This window comes from Capra hircus, chromosome 17, assembly GCF_001704415.2.
Source record: "Capra hircus breed San Clemente chromosome 17, ASM170441v1, whole genome shotgun sequence".
Lineage (NCBI taxonomy): Eukaryota > Metazoa > Chordata > Mammalia > Artiodactyla > Bovidae > Capra > Capra hircus.
The window spans coordinates 42,125,217-42,145,591 of record NC_030824.1 but is presented as its reverse complement, the minus strand read 5'-3'; the positions used below and the strand labels follow the sequence as shown (position 1 = coordinate 42,145,591).

The 20,375-nt window shown below is 37.3% G+C and overlaps 1 long non-coding RNA gene across 1 annotated transcript in view; it reads right to left on the bottom strand.

The window, feature by feature from the left end:
* The window catches only part of LOC108637878, a 43,843-nt gene that overhangs the window by 2,349 nt on the left and 21,119 nt on the right, over positions 1 to 20,375 (bottom strand). Inside the window, exon 2 of the long non-coding RNA XR_001919390.1 lies at positions 16,747 to 16,795. This is a non-coding gene — a long non-coding RNA (uncharacterized LOC108637878). The remainder of the gene's footprint in view (positions 1 to 16,746; positions 16,796 to 20,375) is intronic.

Below are 20,375 nucleotides of genomic sequence, written 5' to 3'. Positions count from 1 at the left end.
GTTGAAAATATTTATTGTCTGTTATTGGCTTCCCTGGTGGCTCAGATGATAAAGAATCTACCAGCAGTGTAGGAGACCCAGGTTTGATCCCTGGGTCCGGAAAATCTTCTGGTGAAGGGAATGGCAACCCACTCCAGTATTCACGCCTGGAAAATTCCATGGAAATTTCCATGAAAATTCCATGGAGGGCTATAGTCCATGGGGTCGCGAAGAGTCAGGGGACCACTGAGCAACTAACACTTTCACTTTCACTAATATATAAAATGTCAGATCATATTGTACAAAGAGCTGATTTTTATAAGCGCATAATGATACTGAAGACCTTTGCTTGGAGTTCTAAGGAAAAGTAAGGGAAACTACTTTGTTTGCTCATTAGCTGTATCTTTTAGTTATTAATATCTATGTAAATCCTTGGCAGGCAAACCTAGACAATGGAGATCTGTAGCAGTCACCATACCAAATGAACCTGACCTGAATCACGGAGATAACCTCTAATGGATTTTATATGCCCCTACCTGTTTGAGTTAGTCATTTCATTCTTTGTCACTATTTCAGAAACTGATTATATTTATTATATTGGCTATTATAACGCATTCATCAATAACTATTTTATCAGTTTTGTAATTTTTAGTAATTTTCTACTGACATCAATTTTTACCTTTTTAAATGGTTCACCTCATTAATGCGTATTAATATAGTCTTTTAACAGGGATAAGGCAAAATAGAGACAGGCTTTGGAAACAATCCATGTCTCAGATAGAGAACATTGGATTCCTTTTTAACACAGATTATCTCTCCATAGACTTCCTTCATTTCCAGACAGTTCCTGTCAACCCTTAACGAAGAATCTAATATTAACTTAAGTCAGCCAGAACCACTGACAATCCTATTTTAAAAATTACCCATTTGGAAAATAGTGATAGTGAAGAGCCAAATTATCTTCTCTGCTTTCCAACTCCATTCCCTCAGAGATCAAGACAATTCAATTAAAACAAAACAAAACAAAACAAAACAAAACCTCTTCAGGGAACTGCTGTAACAATGTTGTCCACAGGACAACTGACAATTTCTATGAAGAGATTCAGAAACCAAAATCTATGGTGTCTGATAAACACAGTCCGCTGGTCATAGTGATTTCTCTTGACAGTCTATTTTGAATCTGGAGAAGAAAGTATGTGAGGAATTTTACCCCTCTGGAATTGGCTCTATTGTAACTCCATAGTGCTGCCAATAGTTGTCTCCCTTTCAGAATTTTTTTAAGGAGAACATTTAAGATCAAGGGTCCACTGTGAAATTATTGGAATTCAATATACTATTCTTCTCCTAGGACAATCTTAAGTAACTTGTCTGACTTCCTTTCGAAACAGAAATTTCTGTAAGTTCTCCATTATGGCTGTAATTTCTGGATTCATTTGAAGATGAGAAGTGTTACTGTAAGAACCAAGCTTTAACTGTTTGGGATGTCATTTTTCCAAAAGTCATTTAAAAATATATATTTTTTAAAAAGATATGAGCCCACTGAACACCAACAAATCTTAGGATCTAAATTGTTGTTGAGTTATTCAGTTTTGTCTGACTCTGCAACTCCAGGGACTGTAGACTGCCAGGCTTCTCTGTCCATAGGATTTCCCAGGCAAGAAGGCTGGAGTGGGTGACCATTTCCTTCTCCAGGAGATCTTCCTGACCCAGGGATCAAACCTACGTCTCTTGCACTGCAAGTGGATTTTTACTCCTCAGCCACTGGGGAAGCCCCTAGGATCCAAAAAGAATACCATTATTCTTCTCATTCCACCTGCTTCTGTATCAAGAAGCTTAAATTAATTCCTGACTTTATCAAGCTCCTGATTGTCGTACAGTGAGTATTTAATAAGTGCCTGCCATGCAATAGATCTTTTCAAGGAACTGGGCATATGGTGCAAACAAAACAAAGTCCCTGCACCCACAGAGCTGACATTTTAGCTACATTCATAGAAGAGATTCTTTACCATTTACTAAGATAAGAACAGGATGCCATTTTTTATTTTCTGAAAGTATTACAGAAAAACAAATTAATGTTTAGAACTCAGACTACACCAGTAAACCACTGTTCAGCTGAACAAACTTTTTATTTATCATCTGTTATTCCCTTCTGTATGAGAAAATATAATTCTAAAAGGTCAAAGAGGAAGTCTACCCTGTACACCAGCATGTTCCCATTGTCTAGCACATTTAACACTTAACAATGCTGAACATTTGTAGAATGACTAATGAGCATTAGGCCAAATAATAAATGAATATACTGAAGTATCTTAGAAGCTGAAGTGGTTAAACAAGAGACTGGCAACAGTGAACATCAATATTTTCAGAACTGGTGAACTAAAATGGTTTGGAACAGGTAAATTTAATTCAGATGACCATTATATCTATTAATGTTGGCAAGAATCCCTTAGAAGAAATGGAGTAGCTCTCATAGTCAACAAAAGAATCCAAAATGCAGTACTTGGGTACAATCTCAAAAATGACAGAAAGAGTTCTGTTCATTTCCAAGGGAAACCATTCAGTATCACAGTAATTCAAGTCTATGGCCAAACCACAAATGCCAAAGAAGCTGAAGTTGAATGGTTCTATGATGACCTACCAAACCTTCTGGAACTAGCACCAAAAAAGATGTCCTTTTCATCATAGAGGACTGGAATGCAACAGCAGGAAGTCAAGAGATACCTGGAATAACAGGCAAGATTGGCCTTGAAATACAAAGTGAAGCAAGGCAAAGGCTAACAGATTTTAGCCAAGAGAACACACTGGTCATAGCAAACACCATCTTCCAACAACACAAGAGACGACTCTACAAATGGACATCACCAGATGATCAATACCGAAATCAGACTGACTATATTCTTGGCAGCTGAAGATGGAGAAGCACTATACAGTCAGCAAAAACAAGACTGGGAGCTGACTATGGCTAAGATCATACCATCACTACAAACAAAGCTACTGGAGGTAATTGAATTCCAGTTGAGCTATCTCAAATCCTAAAAGATGATGCTCTTAAAGTGCTACACTCAATACGCCAGCGAATTTGGAAAACTCAGCAGTGGCCACAGGACTGGAAAAGGTCAGTTTTCATTCCAATCCCAAAGAAAGGCAATGCCAAAGAATCTTCAAAGTTGCACACAATTGCACTCGTCTTACACACTAGCAAAGTACTGCTCAAAATTCTCCAAGCCAGGCTTCAACAGTATGTGAACTGTGAACTTCCAGATGTTCAAGTTGGATTTAGAAAAGGCAGAGGAACCAGAGCTCAAATTGCCAATATCTAGGGGTCGCACAGAGTCGGACACGACTGAAGTGACTTAGCAGCAGCAGCAGCAGTGGATCATCAAAAAAGCAAGAGAGTTTTCCAGAAAAAAAATCCATGTCTGCTTTATTGCCTACGCCAAAGCCTTTGACTGTATGGATCACAACAAGTGTGGAAAATTCTTCAGGAGATGGGAATATCAGCCCACCTTACCTGCCTTCTGAGAAATCTGTATGCAAGTCAAGAAGCAACAGTTAGAACTGGACATGGAACAACAGAACATTGTTTGGAACAATGTTGTTCCAAACATCATTTGGAATAACATGGTTCCAAATCAGGAAAGAAGTATGTTAAGGCTGTATGTTGTCACTCTGCTTATTTAACTTCTGTGCAGAGTACATCATGTGAAGTGCCAGGCTGGATGAAGCACAAGCTGGAATCAAGATTGCTGGGAGAAATATCAATAACCTCAGGTAAGCAAATGACACCACCCTTATGGCAAAAAAGAAGAAGAACTAAAGAGACTCTTGATGAAAGTGAGAGAAGTGAGAGAAAAAACTGGCTTAAAACTCAACATTCAGAAAACTAAGATGATGGGATCTGGTCCCATCACTTCATGGCAAATAGATGGGGAAACAATGGAAACAGTGAGAGACTTCATATTTTTGAGCTCCAAAATCACTGCAGATGGTAACTGCAGCCATGAAATTGAAAGATGCTTGCTTCTTGGAAGAAAAGCTATGACCAACCTAGACAGCATACTAAAAGCAGAGACGTTACTTTGCCAACAAAGGTCCATCAAGTCAAAACTATGGTTTTTCCAGTAGTCATGTATGGAAGTGAGAGTTGGACCATAAAGAAAGCTGAGTGCCAAAGAATTGATGCTTTTGAACTGTGGTGTTGGAGAAAACTCTTGAGAATCCCTTGGACTGCAAGGAGATCCAACCACTCAATCCTAAAGGAAACCAGCCCTGAATATTCATTCGGAGGACTGATACTGAAGCTGAAATTCCAATATTTTGGCCACCTGATGCAAAGAAATAACTCATTGGAAAAGACCCTGATGCTGGGAAAGATTTCATGCAAATATCAGTCCTGAATATTCGTTGGAAGGACTGATGCTGAAGCTGAAGCTCCAATACTTTGGCCACCCGATGCGAAGAACTGACTCATTGGAAAAGACCTTGATGCTGGGAAAGATTGAAGGCAGGAGAAGGATGACAGAGGATGAGATGGTTGGATGGCATCACCGACTAGATGGACATGAGTTTGAGCGTCTCCAGGAGTTAGTGATGCACAGGGAAGACTGGCCCGCTTCAGTCCATGGGGTCGCAAAGAGTCGGACATGACTGAGCAACTGAACTGAAGTATCTATTCACAGAGAAAACCACATGACCGTGGTTGATCTAACATCCTTAATTGTTCACAGTATCATCTTTCTTGCTTTCCAAAGTGACTCTTTCAAGCGATCTTCCTGTTATAATAGGCAGAAGGCAAGATTCTAAGAAAAATTGTGAAGACACTTATAGATTGAGGTAGGCATTTCTGTGCTCTTCCCCCCTTGTCCCTTGTGCTACCTCCCAACATTTAGATATTCTGCTGCTAAATTCTTTAAATTTTGCTCTGAGTGGTGAAGCAAAAGATTCCATCTACTAGCTGGAAGAGGGAACCAATGTACTATTTATATGCTATCACAAAGGCATTCCTTTGATATCCCAAACCTCAGCATCATCAGCTTGCCACCTACTCTCTCAAACCCTAGTTTTTCCTATTGAAAAACTATGGTTTGATCAAACTATGGTTTGATTGTTTTTTAATTGGAAAAATTTAAACTTGATTCAGAAACCAGATTAAAATCTGGTCCTCAAAAATATTTCAGGCCAATCTCTTCAAGGTATATGGTGACCGTTTTTATAATTTCAAGGAAGTCCTTGTTTAAGCATCTGAGTAGAACCAGAGATGCAAATGGAGGCATTCCTGCAGTTTCTTTTTAAGGAGGGAATTATCATTTCAGCAAGAAAATCAGTAAGGTCTCCAGTATTCCCCCTGAAACACCATCTTGGCCATCAACTTTGCTTGACTAAGATTACAGTAAGGAATTCCCTGGCAGCCCAGTGTGGTTTGGATTCCATGCTTCTACTGCCAGGAGCCCAGGGTTCGATCCCTGGTTGGGAAACTAAGATCCTGCAAGACAAGTGGCATGGCTAAAAAAGGAAAATACATACAACAGTTTTTTTTTTTTTATCAATTATCAACATATAATAGAAGGCATCATCATAGTGTCCTAGCTGTTGCTTCCCACTAAGAATTTTCTGCCACATAGCTCTTACTACAATCCTAGCTAAGATTATTTACATTCGAAATGAACTGATTAAAGTGGTCATTAAAAAAACTGTATGATTGTAAGGTAATGATAAAAATACAAGTTCATAGGGGACATTCAAGATGTCCTAAATCTGAATATTAAGAGAGGATCCAATGCCTAGAATATAGCCTTGGACACAGTAGGTGCACTCTAAGCATAAGTTAAAAGAGTAAATGTATGAGATACTAAGTCCTACACTGCAGTGTTTTATTTCCTGAAGATAGATAACTCATTCTGTGGGACAGAATCATTAGGAATTTCTCCACCTGAACTCTACTAGTCAGGACTTTCCCTGGAATATGAGCTAGCTCATTGAAGATAAGAGCTTAGACTCCTGTTCACACATATAACCCCAGTCGCAAGAATAACACCATGTACATGGTAAATACTCACAAAATATTATTTGAATAACTGAATTAGCCTGTGAATCCTCATATATGTCAAACCCCATATATGATGTCAGGGGTGTTCAATCAGAGTAGAACTCATAATACTAAATACAGGTAAACCCAAGCCAGCAAAGTTAAAAGTTAACATTGATGATTTCAGTGCAGTTTAATAGCCTATTTTCTTTCCTCAAAAAGTAATGTTTATAATTTGGGAAGGATTGTAATGGTTCTCATAAAGACATCAAATTCTTCTTATTTAAACCTGCATAATAGTGTGCTACAAAACTGTATTTTTGTTGTTTAATCACTGAGTCATATCTCACTCCTTTGCCACCCTATGAACTGTAGACTGCCAGGCACCTCCATCCATGAGATTTCCCAGCCATGGATACTGGAGTGGGTTGCCATTTCTTCCTCCAGGGGATCTTCTCCACTCAAGGATCAAACCCACATCTCCTGCATCAGTAGGTAGACACTTTACCACTGGGAGTCACCTGGGGAGCCTGCAAAAACTGTATAAATCTAGAGCTAAAAATGTGAAAGGCATTAAACAATACAGCAGATTTTGCAGGTGACACTTATATATCAATGAACTTCTAACATAAAGAACCATCCTCAAAGAAAAGGTACAGTCTTTAATATAGAAGAAAAAAGGTTTTCTTCCTTTCCGAGCTAGTGGGATTCCTTCCTTTGTAGATTCTCAGTGTAGTAGCATGGCTTGGTGGTGTTTGCTTCATTTTCTGTTCTGTTGTTTTGCTCTATTTTTATTCCAAAACAGAAGAAGAGATATTTAAAGTAGATATAAAGAAAACATATACCAAAAAAAGAAAAAAAAATTCAGAGAAAACTCGTTTTTAAGAAATCCAATCAATAATTAATTAAATTACCAAAACATTTTGGAAAAGTGGATACATGTCACTGTAGCAAAAGCTCCAAAAGAGCAGAGACTACATGTTATTTGACTTTGTCTCTTCCTCCCCTAACAGAATCTGACCCATAAAAAGTACTCAGCGAAAGTCTGGTAAATAAATGAATTAATGATTTCATTTCTGCCTAACAAATATATTCAAATAGCCAACTTTGTTTTCATTAATCAAACCCATTTTTTTTAACATACCACTTTCAATAGCAACTTTCTTGATCCTCAAGTGCACATAGACTTTTCCCACATAGTAAGACGAAATCGGGCTCCAGTTTTCAGTGTTGATTATGCTAGATACTACAGAGCCAAACCATTTTAAGAATTCAGCAAAACACTTAACTCTGTCTGACACACAAACAGACAGCAGTGTTAAATCTGTCACTTTGGTTCAGTTTTCTCTGCATCTGCTGATGGGATTTTAATCTGGTTGGCATGCACTTAAACAGTATACGCACACTTCTCAATTTTCATTTTCCCCCTTTTACAAAACAGAAAGTCAAATGGTAAAGTTAATAGAGCTGTAAAAAAATATAGTACCAAATTTATTTTAATCACTGTGTGAGTGTCATTGATTTAGGACAGCTGCTGTCTAAATAAATAGACCTAAGGCCTAATAACTGTCAAGGCCAAGGCAGATGTCTATTGCTGGAACCTGAAGACTTGTAGGCAGATCAGTGTCCAGTTAGGATGACTGGTCTCAGTGGCAGTTTCCCTACAGCTCAGAAAACTGCCCAGCTCTTTTTGTATGGTGAGGTTTCTAGATTGATTTCTTACTGGAACAGATTCCTCACAAACAAGGATAATCCTTTATTTGAGGTTTAGTCACTTGAATTCCCCTCAGTTCTCTTCACTTGTCAAGCTTTGCAATTTTTATTCATTCTTGGTAGAATGCACTTACTATTGTAGTTATGGCACTTTTCACTTTAAGCCTCTCTTTTCAGTGTCTTCGAGAGAGAAAGGTCTTTAGTTAGAAATTTCTCATGCTTGTTGACAGTCTGGAAATGATTTATTTTATAAGAGAATAGAGGTGAAAGGAATAGAAGGAAAGATCATTATTTCACCGTCTTTGAGAACTTATCAGTTAATCACTGGTTTATTGTTAAATGTGATGGCTTTCAAGATTTAATTTTATTGGGTTTATCTTTAAGAAACAACACTGAAATATCTTATAGTCTCATAAATAAAGTAAATCTAACAGGCTAAAAAAATTTCCTGTGGCTAAATTATTTTAATTTATTCTCTCTCACACTTATATGACAAAGTGGGTTACTAAAAAACTAGACAATGAAAATATGCTTTAATCATATATATTTATAAATAAATTTACAAATATAGTTTTAATATATGGATCTACAGATAGCAAATATTTATTTCATGGGTATGCTCTCAGATGCTTTCAATACTAGCTTCTTCCACACACATGAAAGAATTCATAATAATTATAATTGTCACTCTTTAAAATCTCTACTTAATATTCTGATATTTTAATCTACTGCTCTCCAAAGATTTTTTTCTCCATGAGAATTACTGCATATGTACATACATAGGACTAAATGATAAAACAGTTACTGAAAGAATTATTTAACAGTATTTCAAAATGTATCAAACTCACTCTGGGCTTTCTGGTTTTACTATATAGAAATAAAATATTTATTTATTTAATTTCTTGTAGAAAATAGCAAGATTCAAGGCCATCTGTTGCTTCTCTCTCTTCTTTTTCTAATAAAAGAAATTCTTTGAAGCAAAGTATTGCCAATTACATGTTCATCCAAGGAGAAGAGAAAAAAATAGCAAGTGGATTTGCTTTAAAGATTATTCCAACTTCCCAAGTGTGAAATCTTCAATATAGACTATTTAACAGTAAAAACTAGTGTGGAAAATACACGGAGATTAAAACTAGATACTAAAACTATAAGAATTCATAGGAAATTTGTCTTTATCTTTTAAATTAGATACAAAAGCAAACTGTTTATGAAAGTTAAGATCCCTATACTTATTTTTGATTTCTTATGCTAACCTTAGACTCTACAATAAAAAACTCACTGAAATATTGAATCTGCATACAGATAATAATTTCTCAAAACCAAGTTATATATCAGAACAGAAATAGAAGGAAAGTATGCATATAAAGTTATAGACCATGTTTATTATTATATTTTATTATCTGAGCCCTAGAATTTGATTTTATCTCATCCTTGTAATTCCAAATGTAAAATTAAAATAAATAACCTGTAATTTTTCCACTAAGAATGTTTGACTTAGGGTAAGAATAAGCTATTGCTAAATTTAAACTTCTCTTTCTCCTCTTAGGGCAGGATCAATAAATAAGAAGTAAGCTGGACATGAATAATGTACCTCAGGAGATTCCCAAAGAAGACACCAGGATATCCAGGATAGAACTCAGCATGTTAGGTAAACAGTACACTGGAGGCAGCCTCATGTGGACTGGAGTTGTCTAAGCTATTGTCCAGAAAGCATAAGCAGGAATATAAGGAAAACACATAAGGAAAGATTCTTTTTTTCCCTCCAAATTCAGAACAACACACTGATACCACCTTCTTGGGTACTAGGGGGCAAACGTAAGGGACTGCTGCCTAGCTTCCCAAAGTTGAAAACAATTATACTCAATTGAAAAATCTTTTTCCAGCAGAAAAGTATTACTTCTCACAAATTCTTTAATGGTTAACAATTTTATGTCCAATCAAACATTATTATGACTATGTATAAACCACAGTAGGACCATCTGGCAAGTAAATTACTTGGGGCACAAATCCCAACCCGCGATTTAAAAAAAAAAAAAGCACTATATAAAAAGCTCAGTTAGATGTTCGCCAAGATTCAAAATGAAAATACATGCACGAGCCATTCAGAATTCACAAATAAATAAAAATGGAAAGGTCAGCAATGGTCTTTCTTCTTCACTGTTAGTAGGCCTTTGAAATAAGCTCAGGAAATGTAAGTAGGTGGTTTTTGATTAATTTGATAGAGGTACAGCCATGGAACCAATTTACAAGTGATTTGCAGGCAGGCTGGCATTACTGAAATAAACGGTGCTATTACTATGATTTATGCTACTATTCCTAACACAAGTGATAAACTGAAATTTACAGTCCTTAATTACTACTATGAAAAATTGGGAGGGAGAAAAAAGAGCAAAGATTGGCAATTTGCAAACTTGTCAGTAAGGCAACATGCAAAAATTCATTTGCTTTACTTAAAAAAAAAAAAAGACACTGCACAAATGGGCCTTTCTATATTGTTATCAACCCATTGGGGAAGGACAGGCAGTTCAAAAAAACAAATGACCAAAATGTAACCTTGAGATGCCAGGAAGTATGGTTTAGGAAAACAGCTGACAAAATGCAGTCACTAGTTATAAAAAGTAGGGAGGTGATGAAATACTGCACTACACTATATGTTATTTGGGCCACTCACGAGGCCCAGCTTGCTCTTTAAATCACTTCCTTTCAAATGTTTTATAGTGAGGGTGGGATAAAATTAAAGAAATCATATCTGTAACTTTTTAATTGAATGTTTTCCTCTTATCCTATTCATATCCAAATAGTACTGAGAGTCTGTTAAGTTATTCAAAAATATTTACAGAGACACTGCTATCCAGAGAACTCTAACAAAGCTACACAGACGACCCTATTCTGAGAGGCATGCTCAAGCACTGCAGTTGTCTAGAGGCTGGAGATTACGTGGACGCCTAGTTTCCTGGACCGTGGCCCTGTCCTCTCTCTGTCTTCCATAACTTTCTACTCTAATGGTCCAGCCAAGTTTTATTTCCAATACTCATCCCCTCAAGTGATTGACCTACTATCAGGGAATGCTTAGGGTTCTAATGGACCTTCTAGTCACTATTTGCTGTTTGGTTCAGTATATAGCAATTCCATTCAGTGGTCATTCACACTACTTCACAGTTGCTAAATAGCAAAACTCTGCAAGGTTACAAGACGTGGCAACTAATGGTACATAATAAGCAAGAGAGATGCAACAAAGATGGCAGAAGTTTCCTGTCTGCTTGATTTAGAAGATAATGGGGCAATTTTAGATAGAGATGCTCAACCAAAACCTGGAAATTGATAAGTCAGTTTCAGGAATGTTAACTTTGACTTGCTGTCAGGATATCCACATGCACACAGTGAGCTTTGCTAGGAATGTAGGACTAGCACTCTGGAGAAAAGTTAGGCACAGATATACATATATTAGGGAAATATGCGGAGAAGGCAATGGCACCCCACTCCAGTACGCTCGCCTGGAAAATCCCATGGATGGAGGAGACTGGTAGGCTGCAGTCCATGGGGTCGCGAAGAGTCGGACATGACTGAGCGACTTCCCTTTCACTTTTCACTTTCATGCAGTGGAAAAGGAAATGGCAACCCACTCCAGTGTTCTTGCCTGGAGAATCCCAGGGACGGGGGAGCCTGGTGGGCTGCCATCTATGGGGTCGCACAGAGTCAGGCACGACTGAAGTGACTTAGCAGCAGCAGCAGAGAAATATGAATAGAAATTAAGGTTGCAGGCGTGGAAGAGGATCAGATGATCATAGCGGGGAATGTAAAACACACGAGATCTAACAGCAGAAACAAAGAGAAGAGATACTTGGAGGACCAGGAAAAAAGAAAACAATAAGATCGCAAAGGACTAATCAAAGAACTAGAACTCTGAAATGAATCTCAAGAAGAAAGAAAGGATCACTATTGTCACATGCTGCACAGAAATCAAGAAGAATGAGAAAATTCCATTAAGTCTGTTGACCAAGATAGCTTCAATAGATAAAAATCAAAATACAAGATTCTGAGAAATACATTTAAGGAAAAGGAGCTCTCTCCATACACTATGGAGAGAGCTCGGAAAAAGCTCTTTATACAGTAGATAATAACGTATATATGTGTCTTATGGATTTTTTATTTCCTGCCACTTCTTAAAAATTTCTTCTTTTATCACTGGGATATTATAGTGTATGAAAAAACCCTTCAAACAGGTCTTTTATGGAGAACCATGATCAGTGATCATGATGGATTATTTTATCTTTGCCTTGTTCCCAGAAAGCCTAAAAGCATTTGGGCATTCTACAATAAGCATTTTCTCCATTTCTACTTCCCATCAACTCAGGCTTTCTTCCCACTCCATAAATCTTCTTTTTTTAAAGCGTCATTTTCTCCATTTCAGTAACTTTTCTCCTGAGATTTTAAATTATAATAAAAATTTCACATTTTTAAAAATAACCTCCTTACTTCAAATTTCATAAATTTCACACTTTTCCTTCAGGAGTTTCCCATACCTCCATTCATCTGTATTTGGATAGTATCTCTTTTCCGTAAGTATTTTCTAAGTCACATTTTCATCACCACACTTGAAATGCAACACATGGAACATGCAATGCTGTTTCTTCTGATTTATATTCCTTTTAATATTTTCATCAGTGGTTAATACCATTTGAAGGCTTACTCTACGTATTAAACGTTTAATGTAGTGCCTGACATTCATTGTTTCATTTCATCATCTCTAAAAGCCTTTGAAGTGATTGTTTTATTCTCTCCAATGCACAGATTAGGAAACTGAGTGTCAGAAAGGTTAGGTCACTAATCTAAAGTCACACAGCAAGGAAGCAACAGAGTTGGCTGGAATTAGTACCCCTGTCCATTTGACTCCAATGTGCATCATTTACCTTGTAGAAAATTCTACCTCATTTTATAAGACTATCAATGGTCAATTAATGCATTTTTATTTTTGGAAAACAGCAAAAAAAAAAAATTAAGTTCTCATTAGTGAAACAGGCCTCTGTCAATTCTGGTTCATCCTAACTCAAAATACTCAGAAGGATAGATTTCAAGATTGTTTTGTTCCTTTTATCCTTTCTTCACACTTTATCAATCAGCATCCTGTCTTGAAGACCCAAGTTGTTTCATGGGTCTTTCCCTCTGTCACACCCCCCTTGTTTTTACCTCTACCCTAATTACTCTGAATTCTTCTTTATTGATAGAGAATATAAATGTGCATAAGATCACCAAAATTTCAAATTACTCCTTAATTTTCATTAATGATACATCTTTTAGATTTGATTTTAGTTTTTTTATTCTTTATCAGATATAATACACATCATGAGCCTATGAGTATAGATACACACAATTTAATGGTATTATGTTAGTAGTATATCTTTATATTATATAACAGTATGAATACAAAGTTTCAAATTTTTTACCATATTGTACAGTTATGTGCACATATATAGGTAATTTAAGGGTGTTAAACCAGCAGCGTATTTTGTATTAAATATTTCTCAAACAACACATAGATTATTTTTTTAAAACACTTCATTTAGAACTTATTTCTCCTTTTCACTTTCACAACTGGAATGCTAGCTATATTCATATCTTTTCAGACACATTAAAGATCAAAAAGCACAATTACATTTAAAAGAAAAGAGAAGATGCCATACCTCTATCTATGTGATACTTTTCCTAGAACTTCACTGTTCAACATGGTAGAGATCAGCCATACCTAGCAATTTAACCTTAAATCTGAATTAATTAAAATTTGCACTAGGTACATGTCATGTGGCTAGTGGCTACCATTTAGGGCAGAGCATATGCAGAACATTTCCCAACATCACAGAAATTTCTACTGGACAGAGCTGATCTAAGAAGATTCAAAAGGTAAGTCAATCTTTTGTACACCTTGCTGTTTCTCTTAAGATAATTCTCCTCCATGAATGAATAAAGAAAATGTAGTATATACACATACAGTAAAATAATATTCAGACTTTTAAAAAGAAGGAAAGTCTGCAATATGTGACAACATATCTTGAATCTTGAGGACATTATGCTAAGTGAAATAATGCTAAGTCAGTCACAGAAAGACAAATGTGATATGGTTCCATTTACACGAGGTATCTAACATAGCCAACTTCATAGGATCAAAGAGTAGAACCCAGGTGCTGGGGGATTTAGAAATGGGGAATTACTAGCAATAAGCATAAAGTTTCAGTTTAGCAAGATGAATAAGCTCCAGGGGTCTGCTGTACCACACTGTATCTACAGTCAACAATAACATATTATACACTTAAAAATTTAAGAGAGTAGGCCCTATGTTCTTTGTTCTTACAACAACAAAAAAAGATTGTTTAAATAACATAGAGCTATATACGGGCAGGGTTCAAATGACAAACGACAGATAATAAATTATTATTTTACCATTAAAAATAGATTATTACTTCCTTCTTAACTCTTTTTAAATATTGCTAACCAAAAAGCAGAGACATTACTTTGCTAACAAATGTCCATCTAGTCAAGGCTATGGTTTTTCCAATAGACACGTATGGATGTGAGAGTTGGACTGTGAAGAAAGCTGAGCACCAAAGAATTGATGCTTTTGAACTGTGGTGTTGGAGAAGACTCTTGAGAGTCCCTTGGACTGCAAGGAGATCCAACCAGCCCATTCTAAAGGAGATCAGTCCTGGGTTTTCATTGGAAGGACTGATGCTAAAGCTGAACCAATACTTTGGCCACCTCATGCGAAGAGTGACTCACTGGAAAAGACTCTGATGCTGGGAGGGATTGGGGACAGGAAGAGAAGGGGACAACAGAGGATGAGATGGCTGGATGGCATCACCGACTCGATGGACATGAGTTTGGGTAAATTCTGGGAGTTAGTGATGGACAGGGAGGCCTGGCATGCTGCGATTCATGGGGTCGCAAAGAGTTGGACATGACTGAGCCACTGAACTGAACTGAGTATAAATTTTGCTACTAACTATTGTTTAAATAACAATCCTGGAAATATTTTACAATGTAAGATCAATAATGCAAATGTCCTCTAATTCAAAAAGTCTCCGATGACTTTTTCTTAAACAATAGATCTTGAATCATTTTTTATTTCCACTTGCTCCAAAATTTAAATAACAAAGTAAAACAAGCCTTCCCAATAGTGTTAGTCACTTGATTGTGTCTGACTTTTTGTGACCCCATGGTCTGCAGCCCACCAGACTCTTTGTCCATGGGATTCTCCAGGCAAGAATACTGGAGTGGGTAGCCATTCCCTTCTCCAGGGGATCTTCCTGATCCAGGGGCCAAACCAGGGTCTCCTGCATTGAAGGCAGATTCTTTACCATCTGAGCCACCAGGAAAACCCAGTAGAGTGAGCAAGTTTTTCTAAAATCCAGTGATAAGACCACTGTCTCTACAGTGGATTGATTCAGTCCTTTGCTAAGAATTTTGTTTCTAGAGTTGGAGAAGAATTCCTCAGTAGTGTGTTATACTTTGTATAGACGGGTCATTATTTCAGCTCCTCAGTCCCACATTTCTACCCCTGTTAGCAATTTTACAACAGGCTTCTGGTTTTTTCCTTGCCTCCCCATTTTCTGAAGTTTCAAACCGATAGAATACACAGGTGAAAAGCTTACAAGAGTTAGGGTTGTAATATATAGTCATGGACCACATGGGATAACTGGCCAACATACACATCAAAACTCTAATCCTGGCCTTTTTAGCACACACTCTTGGACTCAGATATCTTTGACAACAAAAAGCTTATGTCTGAATGTGTTTCTATTAGAGAAAAAAAGAGATACATCATCTATTGTGTCTTTTCTTAATGATTCAAAAGAATTACCAAAACACACACCGAGTATTTTAAATATGAAAACAAGAAAAGGAGCTAAAACTCCTGAAAGCAGTTGCCAATGGAATAAGACTCTGGTGAGAAATAATGGATCAAAGGTATATTGTATTCAGTCATATAAGCCTTTCAGTAGATTTTTGAATTATGTGCATTTTACAAATAATTATTTTATTGATATAATTGCTTTTAAAAAATGAAGAGAAATCACTTCATTGTTCATCAATTGAGGAACATACTGATATTATCTATTAGACTAAAACTGAAAAATTGCAAAATATATGAATTTGGAAAATATTTGACTTTTGCCCTAGATTGTATTTACAAAACATATTAGCACCTCTTCACAATTTAGTAAGAAGAATATACCATTTTTTTAACTTTTAAAAATATTTTTTAAAGATTTTCTATGGATACAGACATTTAAAAAGGCAAGAAAATGCTATGGAAATGATATAGACCAACTTGAGAATAGTGAAAGTCAAAAAAAACTGAAAAAGATAGGAAGAAGAAAAGAGGGAAAGAAGGGTAAGGGATAAGAGATGGGTATCAGCTGTGTCTATAAGGATTTATTTTTAATATGTGTCAAATCTACATGGGAAATGTTAAATCTCAGTGGCAGGTGTCATCATTTTCTGTGGTTTTCAGTTATTTTGAAATTTATTCACTTAAAAAAATTTCTCCTTCTTCATTCGAACGTGTCTTCAGTTTACAGAAAATTTTCTAATTAAACACACAGTATTCTCTGCTGCTCCTTTTTAGAGAACTGAGTAGAAGCTTTAATCCCAGAAGAGTAGTGATCACTATTAAATCCAATGTGCAAGAGCACACGTAAAATAACAATTACTGATCCATATTAATTATCCACCCATAAACCAGCCACACCAGTGATATGACATAATATATACATATATATACATACACACACACATATACATATGTATATACATATATACAGACACACACAAACATTAACCTCATACACTTCAGCCCTACTCAACCTCTGAACTCTTATTTGTCTCCTCTTCACCTAACTTTGAGAAGAAAATAAAAGTTAAACATGAAATATATAAACATTCTAATCTTCAAAGTCATTTAATCCTACATTTTAAAATATAGTCACTGTAAAAACAAAGGCTGATTTGATTGAGCAAAGATTTGTAGTACTCACTGCAAATGCATCATTGTTGGAAAGCAGTAGGACCAGGTGCTGTCTTTGCCTAAGCAAACAAAAAGAGAATCATAATGATAGAGTTGAAATTAGGCTGACAGTTCAGGCATTTTGAAGTTAAAATGTCATCCAATTTTAATTTTTTACCTATATTTTCCAGTATATCATTCTCAGAAAACTGCAGGCTACTTAATAGACTAAAGCTAAAAATGAGTGACAGTAGGAACCAGAACCCTTAACATTTACACAGTTTAAAGAGGTTTCTCTTTCTCCATTTGTGTAGGCTTCATAAATTTCTTCAACCTACTATTGAAAGTATGCTAAACATGGCCATCACTCTAAACTTCACCTAAATTTTCAGCTGTTTCTATTAATTGAGTAATTGTCAGATAAAAGAATATTAATTTCAGGACCAGTTATATAGATTCTGGGCTTCCCTGGTGGCTCAGATGGTAAAGAATCTGCCTGCAATGCAAGAGACCCAGGTTTGATTCCTGGATCAGGAAGATCCCTTGGAGAAGGGAATGACTACCCACTCCAGTATTCTTGCCGGGAGAATTCCATGGATATGGGAGCCTGGTGGGCTACAGTCAGTGGGGTCACAGAGTCGGACAACTAAACGACTAACACTATATAACTTCATGTTAATAATGTTTAACACACTGTTCAAAATATGCTAAAGTGTTCTGCTCACAAAATAGTCAGATATGGCAAAGTATCAGGATCAGTTTGGCCTCAGTTTATTTACTGCCTTTCATACAGGTTCAGTTCAGTTCAGTCACTCAGTCGTGTCCGACTCATTACGACCCCATGAATCGCAGCACGCTAGGCCTCCCTGTTCATCACCATCTCCCAGAGTTCACTCACACTCACGTCCATCGAATCAGTGATGCCATCCAACCATCTCATTCTCGGTCATCCCCTTCTCCTCCTGCCCCCAATCCCTCCCAGCATCAGAGTCTTTTCCAGTGAGTCAACTCTTCGCATGAGGTGGCCAAAGTACTGGAGCTTCAGCTTTAGCATCATTCCTTCCAAAGAAATCCCAGGGCTGATCTCCTTCAGAATGGACTGATTGGATCTCCTTGCAGTCCAAGGGACTCTCAAGAGTCTTCTCCAACACCACACTTCAAAAGCATCAATTCTGCTCTCAGCCTTCTTCATAGTCCAACTCTCACATCCATACATGACCGCAGGAAAAACCATAGCCTTGACTAGATGGACCTTAGTTGGCAAAGTAATGTCTCTGCTTTTGAATATGCTATCTAGGTTGGTCATAACTTTTCTTCCAAGGAGTAAGCATCTTTTAATTTCATGGCTGCAGTCACCATCTGCAGTGATTTTGGAGCCCAAAAAAATAAAGTCTGACACTGTTTCTACTGTTTCCCCATCTATTTCCCATGAAGTGATGGGACCGGATGCCATGATGTTTGTTTTCTGAATGTTGAGCTTTAAGCCAACTTTTTCACTCTCCTCTTTCACGTTCATCAAGAGGCTCTTTAGCTCTTCTTCACTTTCTGCCATAAGGGTGGTGTCATATGCATATCTGAGGTGATTGATATTTCTCCTGGCAATCTTGATTCCAGCTTGTGTTCCTTCCAGTCCAGCGTTTCTCAGGATGTACTCTGCATATAAGTTAAATAAGCAGGGTGACAATATACAGCCTTGACGTACTCCTTTTCCTATTTGGAACCAGTCTGTTGTTCCATGTCCAGTTCTAACTGTTTCTTCTTGACCTGCATATAGATTTCTCAAGAGGCAGGTCAGGTGGTCTGGTATTCCCATCTCTTTCAGAATTTTCCACAGTTTATTGTGATCCACACAGTCAAAGACTTTGGCATAGTCAAGAAAGCAGAAATAGATGTTTTTCTGGAACTCTCTTGCTTTTTCCATGATCCAGAGGATGTTGGCAATTTGATCTCTGGTTCCTCTGCCTTTTCTAAAACCAGCTTGAACATCAGGGAGTTCACGGTTCATGTATTGCTGAAGCCTGGCTTGGAGAATTTTGAGCATTACTTTACTAGCGTGTGAGATGAGTGCAATTGTGCGGAAGTTTGAGCATTCTTTGGCATTGCCTTTCTTTGGAATTGCAATGAAAACCGACCTTTTCCAGTCCTGTGGCCACTGCTGAGTTTTCCAAATTTGCTGGCATATTGAGTGCAGCACTTTCACAGCATCATCTTTCAGGATTTGAAATAGCTCAACTGGAATTCCATCACCTCCACTAGCTTTGTTCGTACTGATGCTTTCTAAGGCTCACTTGACTTCACTTTCCAAGATGTCTGGCTCTAGATTAGTGATCACATCATCATGATTATCTGGGTCGTGAAGATCTTTCTTGAACAGTTCTTCCGTGTATTCTTGCCACCTCTTCTTAATATCTTCTGCTTCTGTTAGGTCCAGACCATTTCTGTCCTTTATCGAGCCCATCTTTGCATGAAATGTTCCCTTGGTATCTCTAATTTTCTTGAACAGACCTCTAGTCTTTCCCATTCTGTTCTTTTCCTCTATTTCTCTGCATTGATCGCTGAAGAAGACTTTCTTATCTCTTCTTGCTATTACTTGGAACTCTGCATTCAGATGCTTACATCTTTCCTTTTCTCCTTTGCTTTACGCCTCTCTTCTTTTCACAGGTATTTGTAAGGCCTCCCCAGACAGCCATTTTGCTTTTTTGCATTTCTTTTCCATGGGGATGGTCTTGATCCCTGTCTCCTGTACAATGTCACGAATCTCATTCCATAGTTCATCAGGCACTCTATCTATCAGATCTAGGCCCTTAAATCTATTTCTCACTTCCACTGTATAATCATAAGGGATTTGATTTAGGTCATACCTGAATGGTCTAGCGGTTTTCCCTACTTTCTTCAATTTAAGTCTGAATTTGGCAATAAGGAGTTCATGATCTGAGCCACAGTCAGCTCCCGGTCTTGTTTTTGTTGACTGTATAGAGCTTCTCCATCTTTGGCTGCAAAGAATATAATCAATCTGATTTCGGTGTTGACCATCTGGTGATGTCCATGTATAGAGCCTTCTCTTGTGTTGTTGGAAGAGGGTGTTTGCTATGACCAGTGCATTTTCTTGGCAAAACTCTATTAGTCTTTGCCCTGCTTCATTCTGCATTCTAAGGCCAAATTTGCCTGTTACTCCCGGTGTTTCTTGACTTCCTACTTTTGCATTCCAGTCCCCTATCATGAAAAGGACATCTTTTTTGGGTGTTAGTTCTAAAAGGTCTTGTAGGTCTTCATAAAACCGTTCAACTTCAGTTTCTTCAGCATTACTGGTTGGGGCATAGACTTGGATAACTGTGATACTGAATGGTTTGCCTTGGAGATAAACAGAGATCATTCTGTCGTTTTTGAGATTGCATCCAAGTACTGCATTTTGGACTCTCTTGTTGACCATGATGGCTACTCCATTTCTTCTGAGGGATTCCTGCCCACAGTAGTAGATGTAATGGTCATCCGAGTTAAATTCACCCATTCCAGTCCATTTCAGTTCACTGATTCCTAGAATGTCAATGTTCACCCTTGCCAACTCTTGTTTGACCACTTCCAATTGATTCATGGACCTGACATTCCAGGTTCCTATGCAATATTGCTCTTTACAGCATCGGATCTTGCTTCTATCACCAG